General features: G+C 34.1%; 1 protein-coding gene across 4 annotated transcripts in view; it reads right to left on the bottom strand.

The window, feature by feature from the left end:
- Positions 1-22064, bottom strand: part of MGAT4C (MGAT4 family member C) — a 729331-nt gene that overhangs the window by 373379 nt on the left and 333888 nt on the right. For all 4 annotated transcript variants that reach the window (XM_053894595.1, XM_053894597.1, XM_053894596.1 and 1 more), the window contains one exon: positions 20932-21042. The gene's annotated coding sequence lies outside the window, so the exon portion shown is untranslated. The remainder of the gene's footprint in view (positions 1-20931; positions 21043-22064) is intronic.

Genomic DNA, 22064 nt, shown 5'->3' with positions numbered 1-22064 from the left:
TTTTTAGAGCTATAACAAGATTTTCTTGACTACAGATACTTCAGAACAATCATTAGTTACTCTCCGCCCCCCCCCCCCCCGCAATGAAAATACATTTAGTTCATGTTGAAGATCTATAATACTAATCATTGTGTCTTTTCTGTTTGTGTTTTTTATTTTTTCTATTTCTTGGGTTTTGTTTTTAACTATGTAACTTAATGGCTGACTGCTCAATAGGAGATTGGATGTTCTGTTACAAGTGTAGTTGTTACAGGGCTCTTTCACTTTGAACCAGATGGAGAGAACTACTTACTAATTCAAGCCACTTTTCCCAAACTGACATTTCCCTAATTTCATCAGAAGTAGTAGCTATTTGAAGCTGCTGGATCCATTTTTTAAATGATTGTTCATTTTATAGGCCAAATGCCCCTTCTCCCAAAAAGCAAATTTAACCCATAATGAGACTGAGCCCTATTTAGACTGCAACACATAAGAATTTATAACAATGATCAATGCAAGGTGCACCCTGAGTTTCAGTTGGTGATGCTCGACAAAGCTCTCCTTTCTTTACTTTCCACCCATCCTAGCAGCACTAATGGACTGGTAATCTATGGGAAAACTGTGGGGAGAGAAAGGAATGGATGAGAGGTAAGAAGACACCTGGGCCCCAATGACTTATTCTTTATAACTAGCAAAAGAGAATTATAGCACTACATCAGCAACCTGAAATACAGAAGAGAGTTTAGTTACTGTTAGGTTCTCTAATTGGTGCATCAATGGAATAGCTTCTTGAATGACATGGATATCAGACTCCCTTTCCTCACTATCATTCATTCCACATTCATCAACATCCATGGTATACTAGACATTATGCTAACAATTACACATACAAAGGTGACCACAGCACTGTGCCTTGTGAATGGAAGAGGTAAGAATGGAGACAGGTGATGACCCGGTAGAGGGAATGTGAACACATAGGAATATAGTGTTATTTCTCAAGAAGTAATGAAACATGAGTTGGGAGGCATAGACTATGCCCATAATATGAAGGACCTTGTGGCAATCTAAGTTTGGATTTTTCCCCCAATAGACTATGGAGACCATGAATGAATGAAGATTCTTAAGGTCAGGGAATAATACCCTAACATTTGAGTGTTATAAATATCATTCTGGCAAGGCTGTGGATAGGATTTAGTGATATATATATATATATATATATATATATATATATATATATATATATTTGAATCAGGGGACCTTTTATAATAGTTAATGAAGAATTAAAGGAAAGAAGAGAGGGAGGGATGAAGACTGGATCTAATTTTGAGGATAGAGAAAAGAGTATGAATTTAAGAGATAGTTGGAAGAATAAAAATGTGTAAGAGGGACTGAAACAAAGAATATGATGTTAGGAGGACTGTTTGGGGCTGGAGAAGACTCTTGAGATTGGATATGATTATTTAAGCAAAATATATAGAACAATGTAGAAGAGGAATAATGATTATAACTTCAATGTACCCTAACATTTAAACAGAATTCAGAGGAATTTCATAGGATTCTTGGAAAGAAAAACAAAAGGGAATCAAAGAATGGAGGTGTCAGCATGATGAATGACCAAAATCCTATTCAAATGTGTCTTGAAATGTAGCAAATAATAATCATTAGTGTTCTTTGTCATACTAATTTCAGTGAGGTACTGGAGATGAAACCACAATTGCACAAATAGAATTTGAGGAAATACAGTCAGGCGAGGATCCTCCTTAAAAAAATAAAATAATATTAATACAAGGCCTACGGAGAGAATGAGATGGAACTCCATTTATAGGGTGAAAAATAGGCTCATGATTTTTGCTTTTTCACTGGTTTTGTTGTTTGATTTATATTTATATTGAGGTATGCTAAGTGCAAAGACTCCAATGCAACAGATATTTAAAAAGAACTAAAAGGGGAAATATTAACCAAATCAAGATTTGTAGTCAAGTATAGACAGCATGTAAGACCAGCTGTAAGTATATCTTATTTAGGAGAAGGAAACTGAGGTGGAAAGGGAGGTGGTATAATTTTCAAGATAAATTACTTATAAGGTGGAAAATTTTTCTTCTAAGAGTCAAAAATTTTCCCCTTGTGAATCTGAAGTTAATTTAATTATGCAATTAATTTAGTTAATTTAAATCTGTAATTTATGTTGAGGTGGTAGAGAACTTGGAAGGCTGAAGGTTTTTAAATAACTGGCATAGAGAGCAGAAGACGGGCTAGCTAAGACATCCAGTGGCACTGATTTCCCAGTGTATTTAGCAGCACTCTTATCAGTTTCAAAATTGCTTCAGAACTATATGGTCACCTTTGTGCAGATGAAGAGAAAGTATTTTTCCCAGGTCTGGGGGTAGGAAGGTTTTCAGGCTGGACCTTGTAGAATAGCAAGAACAAAGTATATGGGTGTTATAAATATGGTGCTTGATGAATAGACAAAAAAGTGCAGACAGGAGGAGGCTATGAAAGACTGGGGAAAGAAAAGAATAAAAGACATGTTAAATGTTATGGGGTGAATTGTGCCATCCAGAAATATGCATTGAAAGCCCAACCTCTAGTATGTATGAATGTGACCTTAGTTGGAATTAGGGTTTTGTAGATGGAATCACATTAAGATAAAGAATGCTAGGGTGGGCTCTAATTCAATATGACCAGTGTCATTATAGGAAGGGGAAATTTGGCCACAGACACAAACATTCACACTGGGAAGACCATGTGTAGGTGGAGACACCTGTGGAAAAGATGGCTATGTGACAAGGGAGGCAGAAATTGGACCAATATATCTACAAGCCAAGGACTGCCAAGAATGGCTGGCAAACATCAGAAACCAGAAGAGGCAAGGAAGGATTCTCCTGTATAGGTTTCAGAGAAGGTGTGGCCTTAGCCAACATCTTGATTTCAGACTTTCTAGCCCTCAGAACTGTGAGACAATAATTTCTCATTATTTTGAGCTACCTGATTTGTGGTATTTTGTTATGGCAGCCTTATGAAACGAATACACCAAATAAGAGTTATCATCAATGATCTGCACAGATTAATCAGTTTTTAGAATGTGGAGAAAACTGGGGCACCTGGATGGTTCAGTTGGTTAAGCGTCTAACTCTTGATTTTGGCTCAGGTAATGAACTCACAGTCCTGGGCTCAAGCCCCACATAAGCTCTGTGCTACAGCATAGAGCCTGCTTGGGACTCTCTCTCCTTCTCTCTCTACCTGTCCCCTTCTCATGTGTGCTTGCTCTCTTTCTCTCTCTCAAAATAAATAAATAAACTTAAGAGCTTTTAAAAAATAAGACTTTGGAGAAGACTAATTAGTTATATATCCATAAAATGCGTTTCATTTTGTTTTTCAAAAGTGATTAGTTTATGAAATATATGTCAAAAATATGCATAAGTAAATTGGAAAACCATTTAAACAGCTCAATCTTGAAGAAAAAACACAAATCTTGGGGTGCCTGGGTGGCTCAACTGGTTAAGCACCCGACTCTTGATTTCAGCTCAGGTCCTGATTTCATGGTTTGTGAGATGGATCCCTGTGTCAGGCTCTGTGCTGATAGCATGGAGGCTGCTTGAGATTCTCTCTCTTCCTCTCTCTCTCTGCAACCCCCACTCTCTCTTTCTCAAAATAAACTTTAAAAAACAAACACCCACAAATCTTTTAACATGTTTTATTAAACTATTCAATGACCATAGTGTTTCTCAGTGTTGAAAGAACCTGATTTTTTCATGTTCTTTCAGGTTAAAATATGCTTTGTTAAATAAGATGTAGGAGTGCTGGGTGCCCTAGTTGGTTAAGCATCCAACTCTTGGTTTTGGCTCAGGTCATGATATCATGGTTCATGAGATTGAGCCCCATGTCAGGCTCTGTGCTGACACTGTGGAGCCTGTTTGGGATTCTCTCTCTCCCTCTCTTTCTGCCCCTCCCCTGCTTATACATGTACCCTCTCTCAAAGTAAATAGAATAAACTTAAAAAAATAAAGTAAAACATTAATGTAAACATGTTATATATTTAAATGTTGTAAAATCTATTGATGGACCTCCCTTACTTGCATTTTCTATCCCACACAAAGTACATATAGTGATTCTGTTTACCTGCTTGTATATAACACTTATTTAGTTTAATTAAGTTGTAATTTATATAAATTAAACAAAAAAAATCATTGTAATTAAGCATTGGCCCTAACTGTAAATGTGGGTGCCTGTATATATTTTTAAACTAATAAATGTTTGTGAAAAATATTTATTTGTACATATAAATTATTTGAATGGGAAAGTATAGGCAGTATTTACAATTGAGAATTTCATTGCCACTTTAGATATGTATAATGCAGGGAAGAAAAAAGATTTTTTTTTTTTTCTGTAACACTAACAATGGTGATGATGATGATAATAATGATAGTTAGGCTTTAAGGCATGCTTACTGTATCACAGACTTTACAGAGGCTATCCCATTTGTTTCTCAAGAACAAAAACAAACAAAGCAATGAAGTAGCTACAATTATGCCGAGAAAACTGATGCTTAATGAGCGTGAGTATCATGTCCAAGATCACACAACTAAGAAATAGTTGGGGACAGGGCTGGAGCCCAGTCACATCCCAGAATCTTTATGGTTAATCGCTATCATCTTGAGTACATTTCATAACTATGTATTTAAGGAACATCCAATCATTTCATTTTCTTTTCTTATTTTTAATAGTACAAACAATATCAAAATACTACTGATAAAATATTCTGATATTAATATGCTCATTTCAACCCTACTTATAAAATAATTGGAGATACAGTGAATCTCCATTATAGAGCATATAATTTGTAAATAACACATATTTAAATATAAGTCTAGGTTATGCCAGAGTGGTTGATGGATTACTGAGTATTTCTCATAAAACAGGCAATGAATAATTACTCTTGTACAAAAAAATTCAGAGTTAATTATGAATTAGTGTTAGAGAATACTGAATAAAACTGAGCTCATCAGCAATAGGTTATAGAAAGAAGAGCTAGTAAGAGGAAACAAAGTTTAAAAAAAACAGTAAAGTTTCAGGTAAGATAAAGTAGAAAACAATATTAGAAACATTGTAAATACAACTGGGAAAAGGAAGAAAATTGAAGAAGTTGATTGGATTTTGCCAAGAAACCATTTATGACTCTGTAAAATAACGCTGGTAGAAGGTTGAGGTCAAATATTCTGCTGAAATAACTTCCTAGAAAAATCCTGTTCTTGTTTTTTTTCACCCAGAACAACTTTAAGAACTTTCTCTAGTTTGGGGAGTTATTATGGTTATTGAAAAAATGGTTTATATTAGAGAACTGTAAAACAAAGCATTTTCAAAATATTTCACCTACTATAGTAGGTTTCAATCAAATAGATTCATAGGAATTACTAGGAAAACAAAATAACATTATTTTTCTCTCCATACCTCATGACTTCATGATTAGATAATTATTTTCTAAATATGGAGGAATAAATGTAAGATTTATTGTACCTAAATTAAGAGGATTTCTTAAACTTCACAGGTCTAGTAAAAAATTCCTGCTGAAAGTCCTACCTTTCAAATCTTAAACTCCAAGATCTTGAACCCAGTAATATTAAAAAGGAACAAAAGAAATCTGATTTTCTTCCAGCTTCTGCATAATATATAGAGAGATGCAAAATATATAAATATATTATATAAATATGTAACTGTAAAATTATAAATATAAATTCATATCAATACTTTCTCAGCTTAGCCAGTTTTCCTCAAGCCATCAGCATGGTTGTGATAGTGTGCGGGGTGTTTGTGGTGGTATTGAGAGAAGGAGGGTGAATTTTGACTTACTGAGTTCTATGGTAGCACAGAAAAAAAGAGAGTGGAGACCATTTTGTGTGTACTTGTTGGGTAGAGAGGTGAATGTGAGGAGAAAAAGGATAGAAAAGAAGCTATCTACACTGAGGATAAATATGACTGTGTTCAATGCTCCCTTTAGTGAAGGACTTGCCAATAAACTTCCCTTCCCCACTTTTTAAAAAGTTAACTATTTTAAGTCTGGTTACAAAACTCTGTATTATTCAAGTAGATTTTGACAAACATATCTTTTATAAGGATTTACTGTTTAAGCTAATTCATAGGTAGCAAGCCTATTCATAAATCCTCTAAATCTGAGCAAAATTTATACTACTACAAAATAGGCTGAGCCACATTTTAGCAGGTTATAATATAAAGTCACTATCTAGGTAAATTCCATACATGACCAGTCTCTATGCTTAGAAATAAATCATGTAAAAATGGGCAATATTCTACAAACCACATTGTGCTTTAGGGTGTATAACAACTTGCATTTTAAATCCCTCTAGTTTAGGAATATGATCTAATCCCATATGGCCTACCACTTGAATAATTTGACTATAAAAAAGCCCATGTATAGATCTTTACTTGGTAATTTTTTTCTGGTAAAATCGGAATGACAGCCAACTCATATTTAGGTTGAAGCTCTGAATATCCTTTCAAATTGGAACACATTTCAAAAATTTTTTTCACAGTGAGAAAACCAAACAGAATGTAATTTGGGTCAGAACCTAAAGAGCTCTTTTGGATACAACATATCTTAAACTTGGGTCTTCTTTACCCTTCTTTTGAGAGTATCTACATGGTAGAAGTAAAAGAAAGCATTTTTATGTGTTGGTATTAATGACCAGATGCTCAATTATATTAAAAAGAAATGAAAACATGTCTATGTTTAAAATAATTACTCTAAACATGGCTGGTATAGTGACTTCAACATTTAGATTTCCAGAAATTAGGCCCTCAATACATTTATCATACCTATCATTAATCTTTAAGTACGGACTTCAACTGAGGCTCATTTATTTGGTTCTCAAAATCTATCCACTATAGATAGCAATTTATCCTGAATAACCTTCCAGAAAGATATTTCCACAAATCCATATTTTACAATTCACCAAGAAAACTTGTATTTTTTTCAAATCCTTTAGGATCAAGACCAAATCTAAAATGTAAGGAGAAAAATACAAATCCCATATAACATCTGTAAGTATATCTGGCATAGATTCAAGAAAATATAAAATGTATAAATATGAAACATGAGGAGTCACAAATCTTAATGTGTAAATCATTCATGAGTCGCTATTAATAATTAAGCGCAGAAAAAGAAACCGAGTTACTTACTAATGGCTAGTATAAAATATGATTTTGATTTTTCTTGAATCGAGGCTTAGAATCAGGATTTGTTTCAAAGAGGTAGTATGGTACAAAATGACAGAAAGCCAGAAGTCAAGGACCCACAAACAACACTTGGATAAATGGAGATAGAGTTTATATTAAACACTTTACCACCCAAACACACTTCTACACAAATGTGCATTTCCACCATCTCTATCCCTCTTTTATTCCACTCTCATGCTGGCTTAAACACAGTTAACCGAAGCACAACAATTCTATCAGCAGATATACAGCTAATGTTCAGCCCCTTGGAATTGTAAGGATCCCTAGCTAGCTGCTTTAACCATTAAAAATGGAACTTAAGAGAAACCAATTTCTTTTCAAAACTTATAGCTCAGTTAAAAGAATATCAACACACATTTGGAAAAATATTTTTCAACTCTAGACAATCTTAAAAATTGCTATAGCATATGAAAACACAAACATACCAATAGCTCTGGTCATAAGGCTGCAATGAAGTTTAAATCTCCTGGCCAACAAGCAACTTATGTGTCAAAGAGGTAGTATTTTAAAATCAATATTTATGCCCATAGTAATTCTCAATTGAAATGAAACATAAAATCCGTACTTTCTCTTTATAAAGTGATATGGGTCAATGTTTTGGCTAATGTTACAAAACTAAATGAGGTATTGCAAAATAATTTAAAATTTAGATGTGCAGGCAATTAGGTTCCATTTTAATACACTATTATGAAAAGTGTTTATTTGTTTTTGGAAAAAAAATAAACAGCATCTTGGCTATAATGACAAACCAGCTTTTCTGCAGTAGGTCCCTCCAGCAAAGGCTTAATATATCTGATTTGTCAAAGTCAACATTCCTGCTAATCTTTCCCACCAGTGTCAAATGCTGAGAGCTATCACCTATTCATTTTGTTGGGCAGTGTAGGGAGAAAAATGGACAACAGGCAGAAAGTAATCTGCAAAAACATCAGAATAAAGTGGTCTCTTTGCACACAGCTGTAAGAAAGATGCAGGAAGAATTAGAAAATCTTTGAGATTTCCTTTGCAATTCTTTGCCTATACAAAGTTTGTTTGAATGTAAATTATTCCTACCTTTACTACATTGGTTAATAAATGTTTTAAGACCATAAAACATTTTCTATTAGTGCCAAAATATTATGTTTTACTGCATTGTATAGGCAGGGTGAAGCAAATAAAATAATATTAAATTTGAAATGCTTTAAAAGCTTTAAAGAAATATTATTACTGGAATTTAACCTGAAATAAAAAAAAATATATAAGTGAGAATTTTAATATTATATCTGCCTGTAAATATTCTGTTTAAATTTAAAAAAAAAGTCTTTTGGAAGTTTCAGAAAACATATGGCTACCATATTTTTTCTTTCAGTTCTACCGACATGAATGGAATTTTCTGTAATGGAACAACTAAGAATTTGGCTATCAATTATATGACATCTTCCACTACTGAGTACATGTGTGCATATGTGTGTGCATGTATGTATACTTGCATGCATGGATTGGGAATGGCATGCTGTAATTGAATTGCATTATAATAGAAATACAAGTTTAATGAGTCTGAAAATGCCTCAAATTAGAAAGGATTGAGAGTAAAAAGTAGGGAAATGCAAGTCATTATGTATTAAAATATACATCCCTAAATGTATTGAAACTTATCAGCATGATTCTTCACCTTACGATTAGCACTCTCTCCCTCCTCAATATTGGGAGAGTCAATATGAGGACCTTCATCGTAAGTATGTGTCCACGTAGAATCATTCATTAAGCAAGACAGATGGTTGCAAGACAGATACTTAGAAAAATGTCAAAGATTTAGAGCAAAAGGAAAATAAGTAGACCTATGCTTTCTGGAAATAAACCTTTTACTTCCACTCAAATTATATCAAAATCAAAATTCAAGGCATCTGGGTGGCTCAGTTGGTGAAGTGTCCAGTTTTGGCTCAGGTCATGATCTCATGGTTTGGGAGTTTGAGCCCGGCATTGGGCTCTGTGCTGACAACTCAGAGCCTGGAGCCTGCTTAGGATTCTGTGTCTCCCTCTCTCTCTGCCCCTCCCCCTCTCATGCTCTGTCTCTGTCTCTCTCTGTCTCAAAAAATAAACATTAAAAATTTAAAAAAATAAAATTATTAGTATAGATTAGCAAATTATGAAAAATTGATCTGAATATTTGTGTTAGCATGTAAGACATGACAAGTAAAGGTTTTCTTATCACAGCTCAGATATTTTGGTTAATTGACATATATAATAAAACACAGAAGTAAATAAGTGTTAGGACACTGGATTTAAGTCAGAAAAACGTGGGTTCCAGACCATCTCTATTACGTTAACATCCTTAAAATCTTTATTTTCTCATCTGTAAAAGGGGAATAAAAATAGTGCTTCTTATAGTAACCCTTATCATTAGCTTCTGCCCACATTTTCCTGAGGCAATCACAGAAGGTATACTATTCTTTCTCCGGTTGGTTAGAACTTCTCTTAGGTTGTGCATAGCATTCTGTTTTACTTTGGGGTAAAATTCAGTACATACTTTTCCTTTATATGTGAAGAGAGTTTGGGACTATAGTGTTGTATATAGTATTGTTGCTGCTGCTGTTGTTGTTATATTAAATGGTTAGTTTTTCAGCATACCTCTTCTCTGATTGATTTACCAAAGTAATTTGACCACGCTGAGAAATGGGTGAGTGTTCTAGGCAATATCTGCTCAGTCTCTGAAGCCTTGATGAGTGAGGATTGGCTGGGCATGAATATTATCATCATCATCATTAAAAACACCTATAGAGAGCTTAATGTCTTTATGCCAGGCACTAAGAACACGTTTCTTAATCTTTTCATTATTATAACAACTCAGTGAAGTAGGTACTATTATAATATCTTTTTTATAGATGAAAAGTCTGAGGCACAGAGAACTAAAGCAACTTGTTCAAAGATACATAAATCATTAGTGATAGAACCTGAATTTAAGCCAAGGCAGCAAAGTAGTGGCTCCAAATCTTTTGGTGTACACATTATGCATATTTTCATCATAATTTAAGATGAATGAGAAATACATATACTGGCTTGATATTTTCAAATCTAAGATTTACATATTACACTTGCGTTTGACAATGTGCATACTGACAGTGACAAGTGTTAGTACTGGGTCCATTCTCTCACCTTTCTGCTTCAAGGTGTAGAGTGTCTTGCATCAACCCACAAACAAATTACATAATGATTCCTTTTCCAATGAAAATATTGAGTATCACATACATATAGTTTCACTAATAAATTGGGTTTTTTTCCAAATGGATCAGTATCCAACTTGCTTTTGTGTAACAAAGCTTCCTTCTGATTATAGGGAGAACTTACAAAATGCCTTTCTGTCTCTGCTTAAAGAGTGTTGATTAGGGGTGACTGGATGGCTCAGTCGGTTAAGCGTCCAACTTCAGCTCAGGTCATGATCTCACAGTTTGTGAGTTCAAGCCCCGCGTTGGGCTCTGTGCTGACAGTTCTGAGCCTGGAGCTTGCACAGATTCTGTGTCTCCCCCTTTCTCTGCCCCTCCCCACTCATGAGTTCTCTCTCTTTCTCAAAAGTAAATAAACATTAAAAATAATTTTTAAAAGTGTTGATTAAGTTAATAATAGCAATAATAATAATCAACACTTATATCAATAACTATATACTTTTTTCCATGGTATACTCAGAACATATTTTATCTTAAAGAAATAAAAATGTAAAATTTTTCCTCTTTCCATAATAGAATCTATGTAAATACAATATAAATATTTAAATATCTTGAGGACATTTCATTTTAAAACTATTTAATCAGTATTAGAGAGACACCACCTATTATTAGATAGTCACCTAGATAAGCAATACCTTATGGCATCTGCCCCTGACAATTCTAAATATGTAGTCCATCACAGTCAATGACTTTCTGGGTATTTTCTATTTCAGCACTGTCCTCAGATCATTAGTGAATGTTTTTATTTAAAAAAAGGAAAATCTTATGTTGCCCTTCCTTCACCCACTGGCTCATAAGCCTGCTGCTTTATTGTTAGATAGAACATTAGGAGAAGAAATACATCATCATAATAACATTCTAATAATTATCATGTATTGATCATTTGTAAGGTATAAGACACTATACTAAATAAATATGCCATCTCAGTTAAATTTCACATATAAAGTATAAAATCTTATGTAGAATTAATAAGTATTACTGACCTTGTACAGATAAGGAAACAAAGTCCTAGGAATGTTAGGCAACTTTCCAAGGGTTATATGGCTAACCTATGGCAGAAATGGTTCTGGAACCAAGCCCCTGCTCCTAATTAACCCCTGTAGTACTATATGGAGGCATGCCTACTTCTCAAAGCTATAATGAGAAACCACATGTAAGTATGTTTCTCTGACTTTCCTACATTGTACTTCTATTCAAGTGTCCACACTTTATTTTTAAAAATAGCTTTATTGAGGTATAATTGACATACAAAGAACTGTCCATATGTAATGAGTCTATGCCTTGCTAATTAATGTCAGCTAACAGGTGCAAGAGCACTGAAGAAAGGCATTCACAGGTTTAGGATACTATTCTTATAGCTTTATTCTATAAACTTTTGGAAAAAAGAGGGTTGTATTTTGTAAAGAGAGGCCACCCTCTTCCTTTAGAGTGCAATTCTTATGTTCCCATTCTTCATTTCTTTGTGGTAGGATATAGACCATTAATGGATATATTTAATACAGAAAGTCCTAACTTTGACTATCTAGTTACTAGAGAGGTATGGAGTACTCTCTACACTATCATTATAATGCTACATTAATACAGTTATAAATGTTTTAACATTTTAAAACATATATTGTCTGCTTTTCACTTTCTGTCCCCTCAAAAATAAAGTTTTTAGTATCACAGAACCTGTATTTGACTGACTCAAGCATTCTTTTCAATTATGGAAATATTTTTGTTGTTTTCCTAACCCCTTGCACACACACATACACGCATGCCCTTGTACATTTTCAGACCCTCCTATACATTCAGGAAGGGAAGTTTTCATATCCTTACTAGTCATATTTGTAGTTGTCCAATAATAGATAATTCTGTTCCATTTATATTAGTGGAAGTAAAATATCTGATCATCATATGTTTTCTGAAATGTCACAAAAGGTGAGCCTTTTCATTCACATAGAATATTTAAAAGCTAATATAGTATAAAATCTCTGTGACAAATTACTTTATATCCGGTTATAGAAATGTGAAATGCATGTATTATATATAATTCAAGACTGAATTCTTTATCTAGATTATCTCATTTAATACTATAAAATAGATGTTATTATCTCCATCTTAGACATAAGGAAATGAAGGTGTATAGAGGTTAGATTAATTGCTCAAGTTTTTATAACTGGTGGTGATGGAACTTGCTTTTGAACTATGGTTGTCTCATTCTAATGTCCTTGTTCTTAGACATGCATCTGCAGAGAGTAGGCCCAGGGTACATAACAGAAAATAATCTCTGAAGGTTAGGGCTCACTTTCATTGCTGGGTTATTCACAAAAGTGCTGTGAAGTCCCATTAGCTTGGTGAAGTAAAGAACTAGGCATCAAGATCCTGATACTACAAAATTCTGAATCTTTTCATGTATCAGCAAATCTAATCTGAGGAACAATAAAGGAGGTGATATTCTTCATGTAGTCATTTACTTTTCAGGGTATAAAATCAGTGACATTTTATCAAAAGTATATCTAATGTAAAATATCTTTATCTATCTATCATTTGTCTATTTAATATATCCATCCATCATCTACCTATCATCTATTTACCTATCAATCTGTATTTTTATTATATATGTATGTGTGTAAGTATTATTTCAAGTTGACAGCAATCTTAAATTCTGTTGTATACTAAGTGCATCAAATTATTTATTTTTCTACCAAGTATGACCTGAAAAACCACTCATAAATATATGAATTAGAGTTTGAGGTAACCAAGATAAATTGGTCCAAATGCTTTACACTTAAAAGAGATATAAACATAGATCGTTGCATTAGATTACCATTAGAGTCAACAAAAACCGACCATCAACAAGGCATATCATAGTCAAATTCGCAAAATACTCAGGCAAGGAGAGAATCATGAAAACAGGAAGAGAAAAAAAGTCCCTAACCTAAAAGGGAGGACAGATCAGGTTTGCAGCAGACCTATCCACAGAAATTTGGCAGGCCAGAAAGGAGTGGCAGGATATATTCAGTGTTCTGAATCAGAAAAATATGCAGTCAATAATTCTTTATCCAGCAAGGCTGTCATTTAAAATAGAAGGAGAGATAAAAAGTTTCCCAGACAAACAAAAATTAAAGGAGTTTGTGACCACTAAACAAGCCCTGCAAGAAATATTAAGGGGGACTCTCTGAGAGGAGAAAAGATGGGGGAAATATATATCTATATCTGTATATCTATATCTATATCTATCTATCTATAGATATATCTATATCTATATATCTATATATATCTATATCTATATCTATAGATAGATAGATATTATAGATATAGGTATATCTATAGATAGATAGATAGATAGATAGATATAGATATAGATATCTCAAAAGCAACAAAGATTAGGAAGGACCAGAGAATACCACCAGAAACTCCAGCTCTATAAGTATCATAATGGCAATAAATTCATATCTTTCAGTACTCACTCTAAATGTCAATGGACTCAATGCTCCAATCAAAAGACATAGGGTAGCAGAATGGATAAGAAAATAAGATCCATCTATATGATGTTTACAAGAGACGCACTTTAGACCGAAAGACACCTTCAGATTGAAAATAAGGGGATGGAGAACCATCATGCTAATGGTCAACAAAAGAAATCCAGAGTAGCCATACTTATATCAGACAATCTAGACTTTACAATAAAGACTGTACCAAGAAATGCAGAAGGCATTATATCATTTATTTTTCAATAATATGTTTTTCAAATTCTAAATCTAGCTTGGTCATGAATTGAATTATATATTCCATGAATTGGAGCAAAATACACGTTATGTGATATTTCAGTTTTTTTTTAATTTTATTATTTGCTATTACTTTTTAAAATTTGAAATAAAATGCGCCAGTATTAAAACATATATGCTTAGAAAAACATAAATAAATTAATTACAAATCATAGTAAATATTACTTTGTCAGTAGGAAAAGTCATAGGTTAACTTTGTGATAAAGTTAAAAATTTTGTATACCCAGGTATGCAACTCCCTGCATACATGAATCATTTTACAAATTGTGCTGTCTATCTTTTCTAAAGGATTGTTTCTCAATTAATTATATTATGTGCTTAATATCTGGGAAGTGAAATATTCACAGAAGATATATGTTTAAACTATGAGGAAAAATTAAGTCTTTGGAAAATGAATTACTCTTCACTTCAAAAAGTTCAGCAAAATAATTGAAAGTAACTTAACGTGTTACAGGAAAATCACAAAATGATGCAAACACCCTGAAGGAACTGACTGGAGTTAAGAAAGTCCTTTCCAATGAGGTCCGGTAGGAAAAAAAAAAAAAAAGAGGTTAGAGTGGGAGAGAGCCAAAGCATAAGAGACTTTTAAAAACTGAGAACAAACTGAGGGTTGATGGGGGGGTGGGAAGGAGGGGAGGGTGGGTGATGGGCATTGAGGACGGCACCTTTTGGGATGAGCACTGGGTGATGTATGGTAACCAATTTGACAATAAATTTAATATACTGAAAAAAATAATAATAAAAAATAAATAAAAAAAACAAAAAACTCAAAACAAAAAATTGATTTTAAGATATAATTATATTACTATAATTGGAGAAAACATTTAATTTTCTATACTTCAAAACGAACTTCATGTGAATTAAAAGTATACTGAAAATATATGTGTAACATTTATTGACAACATATTTTCACTGAATATGTGATTATTACTGTAATATATAACTTGAAAATTTCAGTCTAGCTAATGTATGAATAGTGGCTCTTTTAATTTTTTCACATAAGATTTTCAGATTGTTATATATTTGCTATCATTGATATGCAATCTCTTTTATAACAATAAAATAATAATAATAGAATCTCTGAGCATTTCTTTAGATCGCAGGCATAAATTAGATTATTATTTGAAAACACAGATCTTCTCCTTCTCTCATATCCACAGACGGAAGATACTTTCACTCCTCTTGACTTTAGGCTTAGTCACGTGACTTGCTTTGGCCAATGCAACGCTAGTGGCTATTGTTGCAGCTTGAGAAGGCTAGAGAAGCTCTTGGGCTTACTCACTCACACTTCTACCATAAGAAGAAAAGGGTAGATTCTGGCTAGCTTGCTGGTACTGAAAGTAGGTTGAGATGTGGAGCAGAGATGACAAATTCTAACATGACACTGACTGTAGGAATCAATTACAAATAATTTGATAGAAACCAGAGATATTAAAATTAGGATTTTCACCCACCTACTGAATTTAAATTACTGCAAAATGGAGGTTTAGTGAAATTCCTTTGAGGAAGTGCATGTGGTCGGATAGTGCTTAAGTTGAATGACTTGATAGGGGCAAACACGTAAAAATAGATTAGTGACTTTTCAACAATTTAGATGAGAAATATTTGCAAAATTACTTATCAGGGTAAATCAATGTACATGGAAAAGATGAATCAGGAGATACTTTGAGAACAAGAAATTCTAGAACTCAGTATTGATTATATAGCATGGTGTCAGTCATATGTGACAGAGAAAAGGAATATATCAATATTTAGGGACAGATTGAAGAGGGAATGATGCCTGTTAAAATCAGAATGCAAAACTGTTAGTGCAATGGTGACCTAACAGAAGTACCAGAAGTGGAAGAAAGTGTGGCTGACTTCTGAGCATTTTCATATAAAGATAATTGTCAGGGGATACCTGAAGTCTAAAAATATCTCAAAATAATAATGACATGGGGTGCCTGGGTTGCTCATTCAGTTAAACATCTGACTCTAATTTTGGCTCAGGTCATGATCTCACGGTTTTTGAGATTGAACCCCACATGGGCTCTGCACTGACAGTGCAGATCCTGCTTGAAATTCTCTCTGCCCCTCCCTTGCTTATATGTACACGTGCATGTTCTCTCTCTCTCTCTCTCTCTCTCTCTCTGTCTGTCTGTCAGAATAAATAAATAAACATTAAAAAAAAGTAACAACTAACCTGTTCATAATAATGTGTGCTAGGCATTCTATAAGTGTTACATATATTTTTTCATATTTAATCTGAATCATTTTATAGTGATAGAAATGTTATTTTTATTATCTTGATGGAAAGCTTATATTTTTTGTCTAAATTCACAAACAATAAGGAGGAGTGGTGGCAGAATTAAAACAACAATTGTCAAACATAAGACCTCATGGCCTTATTCACTAGCTTTGTTTGAGTAATAGAAAGGAACGAATGAGAACAGATTCCCTAAGGAAATTTCATAGGGATCAAGTTTAATCATTCTTGTCATGTACAGAGTATTTTCTCACAAAAAGGCATGTGAATTGGTGAAGAAAAAACAAATCTCAATTTTTGTACCTTTATAAGTAAATGTCATATTGTGTGTGTGTGTGTGTGTGTGTGTGTGTGTGTGTGTGCGCGCGCGCGCGCATGTGCTGGCCATACGGTGTTATGGTTAAGTAAGTAATGTTACATGCTCCTCACATTGCAATAATTACATAACAGACAATTCCAAAAATGAATAGCGAGGGTAATCAAGCTAGTATAATCATAATGGTTTTCTTGAAGATACCACGCACTTCCCACACAGTGTTAAACTTAGTCTCTCTTAGTCTAGGAGAGAAAAATAAAGCAAGTAAGTAAATAAAATATCAAGTAGTTGTATACTATATGAAGGAAAAGGGGAGTCTCAGTATACAGAGTGTCCACAGGAGGGGAAAGATGCACCAGGCTTTCTGAGGAGGTGATATTTGAACTGAATATATACAATGGGAGAGTAATCCATGAGGATATCTGGAGGAATGATGTTCCTGGTAGAGGAAATAGCAAAGTAAATATCCTATGGCAAGCTCATTCTTGGTGTACTCTAGGATTAGCAAAGATACCCATGTGGCTGGAGCACAGCAAGCATGAAGAAATGCTGTAGATGGGATGGCAGAGATGACCATAGCAAGATCAAGCAGAATTGAGAATTTATAGTAAGAAATTTTGATTTCATTCCAAGAGTGATGAGAAATAATTTGTGTTTTTAAACAAGGAAATGACATGATCAGATATATTAATTATATGTAATCTTACTATCTTTTGAGTTAGGGTAAATATTCACATATGTACATTTTCAGAAGTTAATGCCATTAAATCATAGACTTAAGCCTATTTTCCAAAGTCTAAGTGATTGATATATGCTTATTTCCCAAAGTGTGTTACCTAGAGTACTGTTCTTATGATATACTCTGGAATAAAGCAGGGTGGGGTGAATGGACTAAGTAAGTTTAGAAAGAAATGGTGGGAAGCCAAGATGAGAACTGAAAAGTGTCCAGTGGATTTATTAACAAGAGAGTCAAGGGGATACCTGAGAAAGTTTGGAAGACACATGAATATGGAGGAACATTGGAGAGAACTGAAGATAAAGTCATGAAAATGGTGCCTGGGGGGAGAAAAGTCTTTGGGCAGAAACAAGGACGACCTTTAGAGGGGAATGTGGTATCTCAGACATAAAGGGTAAATATGTGTAGTGAACACAAGAGAATTCCAATGGGACAGAGTTTACAAAGAAAACAGAATGGAAGATCATAAATGAAAATTTTATAGACTGAAGTAGATACCTGAGAAGTCAGAAGTAAAGAAAAGACTGAAGGGGCACCTGGGTGGCTCAGTGGGTTGAGTGTCCAACTTCGGCTCAGGTCATGATCTCACGGTTCATGTGTTCGAGCCCCGCGTTGGGCTCTGTGCTGACAGCTCAGAGCCTGGAGCCTGCTTCAGATTCTGTATCCCCCTCTCTCTCCGCCCCACCCCTGCTTGTGCTCTGTCTCTGTCTTTCAAAAGCGAATAAACATAAAAAAAATTTAAAAATTTTAAAAAAATAAAAAATAAAAGTCTGAACATTGTAAAAGTTCAGGTGTTTCCTCCCACTACCAAAGGTGGAAAGAAGAGAGAAATGGATACAGATTGAGGTAAGCTTTTTAGATTTAGAAGCAAAAGAATGTGGGAGAACCTGCCAGACGATTCTATTTTCTCAATGAAATGAAGTACAAGATTATCAGCTGTAAAAAAAAAAAAAAAAAAAAAAAAAAAAAACAAAAAAAAAAAACAGGAGAGCAAAGAAAGCAAAGAAAATTTAAAAAGCAATAAAATATAGTCTTCTAAAAATATAACTTTCTAAAAAGCAGACTTCTCAAACAGTGTGGGGACGGAGAGAATATGTAACAAAGGTGTCTCATAGTCTTTGAGATTATGAAGCACTGAATTTGCATGCTATTCATACACTTCGGTCTTTCCCGCAATGATAAAGATAAGAATGTTCCAGGATGGAATAATTTCACCTGGAGTGTGCACGAGGCTTGTTGGGCAGATATGGTGATGTAAAGTGGCCTTTTCTCTGAGCCATGAAGGGCACATGGAACCTACATAGGAGACAATAGAAACAGCGGTGTTCTTGGGCATGAACACTAAAAGGAAAGGCTTCAAAGAAGAAAATTCTAGGAGATCCTACTGTGCCATACTCATCAGAGGGTGGAGGTGCTATCTATACTTCCCTCTCTTTCCTGTCTTCTGAATAGGGTGTGTGTACGTTTGTGTGTGTGTAAGTGTGATAACAATTGCAGTGTCTAACAGCAAAGGTAGTAATGAAAATGGTTATATGTGCCATTAAATGTGGTTGTTGTCTTAGAAGGATTTTGTACATCTGCAATTTACTTCAAGATTGGGAAAGATACAAAGTAAGAGAATTGGGGAATTTTGCTGTTTTGCTGGCTGCATGCACCTACAGGCGAAAGACACTCTTTAAGAGGGCAGAAACCATGGAATACTGACTGACCTTTTCTTTTCTTTTCTTTTCTTTTCTTTTCTTTTCTTTTCTTTTCTTTTCTCTTTTCTTTTCTTTTCTTTTCTCTTCTTTTCTTTTCTTTTCTTTTTATTTTACTCTATGGACTCTTGGGGATATAATTGTTCTTTATTTATCACTATTATTATTTTCTTTCCTCAGTCCCCCTTAAACGAGATTATCTTTCAGGGGCAGGGCTGTCTACATTGCTTTCAGTATAATGTACATAGCTCAAGTACTTGAAATGAGTTGTATTAAATGCACACATAGTTTAAAAGAAGGTAAAAGGGAAAAATGGCATTGCGACAGTTGTTTAGGATCATACATTAAAAGTTGAACTATTTTTAAATCTGAAAAAAACTAATTCTCATCGCATTTATTGTTGTCCCTGGTTGTTCCTGACTATATAAAGTACTCACCTATTTGTCCTTAGCCAAAAGTATAATATAAATTAGTTATTTTCAAGCACATTTACTGAATCATCATTAAATCTTCACAGATATCCTATGTTCCATTTCTTTTATAAATTATTGTTTTCCTCTCACTGAAACATTTAACAAGATAGATTGTCAACAAATACTTATTAAAATGATCAAACGAGAATGAATATTTATTAGTGACCCATTTGACTGACGTTGCCAGCTGCTTGTATCTTTGAATCTGGGAATACTACTCGGAGGTAAATCCCTAAAAATGTTTAGATTAAAATCTCATGGTTATATATTAAATTGCAAATGTAATTGAATTACTCAAAAAAAGAAGAAACTACAGACAAGTACACTTAAAAAACAGATTTAGCTTTAAATGTGGCTGATTAGTTGTAGTCCTTTCAATATTTATATCATTGTTTTCTGAACAAATGCTTACCAAGAGGATGAGGAGTTATACAAATGCAACTTCCAGTTAGAAACTGCTATAATGTATAAATCTGCTATTATCTAAAATGAATGGTGTACATGGGAAATATTTGTGTATAGTTATGTGTGTGTATGTATCTATTAATATCTATATATCTACACAACTATTTCTTGCTATTTTAGACAGATATGAATTCAGATGGAGTTTGTAACATGTAGAGATTTTTGTGGAAATATTGAGGCACATTACAGGTCAAAGAAATTTATGTGACAAACAAAATCGTGTATTTTGTATATATGTGTACAGTTACATTGTTGAGAGCTAAAGTGACAAAAGCAGTGTGCAGACAAACTCACCCAGAATACTATCTCCAGATTTTCCAGTTTTTAAAATGAAAGATTAGGGTGAACAGAAATATCTGCAAGTAAACCCAAAAGCCAGATCTTGTTGGGCTCTTGAAGCTTTATGGTGGTGAGCTGCTGGACACTAACAATATCATTGGTCAGGGGAAACTTAAAAACATGGATTCACTCTCAGCCGTGGTATCAGAAAAATCCTGATACTTTTACCCCTTTGTCCCGACCAGCGGCATAAAACATGAAATAACACCACATTTCACTCAGCAGAAGAATACCTTAAGACTCTTCTACCTCAAATACAAACTTAACATGTACAATATGACTCAGTGTTTGTTTTATTTTGCTATAACATACAGACAAAAAGCATTCTGAAAAAGTAGTTCAAAAGAAAACATTTTATGACTTGTAACATAGAACAGCGTCTCTTCTCCGTGACCACATTATGATGTAAAAGGATTTCTTATCAAACTTTCACCATAGCAAAGAAAAAGAAAGCTTCTCTTACCAGAGTGGAATAAAGCGTCAACCTTGCTCTAACGTTTTCTGCAGCTCTTGTTTGAAAAGACAGATCCAAAGCGGCTTTGTGCATATAACTGATCTGGCTGATCTCCAGTCTCTGCACAAAAAAAAAAAAAAAACAGTATAATTGGCTCTCAAAAAAGTGTTGTAAACATTCATCATGATGGCACTTGCATGTTGAATCTAGTCACTGTAACCCTGGTGGACTTTATCCAAACAGACCAATTATGTTTCTACTTTCAATATTTGCTACTTGGTTTTCTCTATTCAATGCTGAGATTAATATCCTTAAAGAAACTATGAATTTGTGAGTGTCAACTTGATGACTATGTCAAGACCCTTGGGTCTGAAGGTACAGCTCAGACTTAAAAATCTAAATCAATCAAGATGACATTGTCTGATAAATAAATTGACTTGGCATCTGTATGTCTTTATTTCTAAATTTGACAATATTCAGCTCATTATTTACATGTGAATGAGATATCAGTGTTCCTAAGTGTCTTCCATTCACTATTTGATAAAAGTCAAGTGAATATTCCACACCTCTACTTTGCACAAAAGCCACATCAATAATGCCTACAAAATACCCTCGAGTCTGAGACCAACTGTGCTGCATTTCTAAATCACGTTAAATATTCCACTGTTCCTTTGCCCAAACCTTCAAAGGGGTCCAGATTCAGTCACATCCTTTAATTTTTATGGGACCAATGAAGGCATCACACAACCTGGCCTTTTTTCTTATTTTTAATTTTTTTAATGTTTATTTATTTTTTGAGAGAGAGACTGACAGAGTATGAGCAGGGGAGGGACAGAGAGAGAGAGAGAGGAAGACACAGAATCTGAAGCAGTCTCCATCCAGGCTCTGAGCTGTCAGCACATAGCCTGACGCGGGGCTTGAACCCACAAACGGTGAGATCATGACCTGAGCTGAAGACAGGTGCTCAACCGACTGAGCCACCGAGGCGCCCCTTTCTTATTTGTAAACATTCAATTTAATGGGAGCATTGAATGATTATAACTATGAGTGGCATATTCCTATTACCAAGAAAAATGTGAACACTAGATCAAAATGATAAGCCTCAATGAAAAATGCAGCCTCAAATTGTACTACTTACAACA

Source organism: Panthera pardus, unplaced genomic scaffold, assembly GCF_024362965.1.
Source record: "Panthera pardus isolate Hobbes unplaced genomic scaffold, ASM2436296v1 HiC_scaffold_6, whole genome shotgun sequence".
In the NCBI taxonomy this organism is placed as follows: Eukaryota; Metazoa; Chordata; class Mammalia; order Carnivora; family Felidae; genus Panthera; species Panthera pardus.
This window is presented reverse-complemented; position numbering and strand designations above follow the sequence as displayed.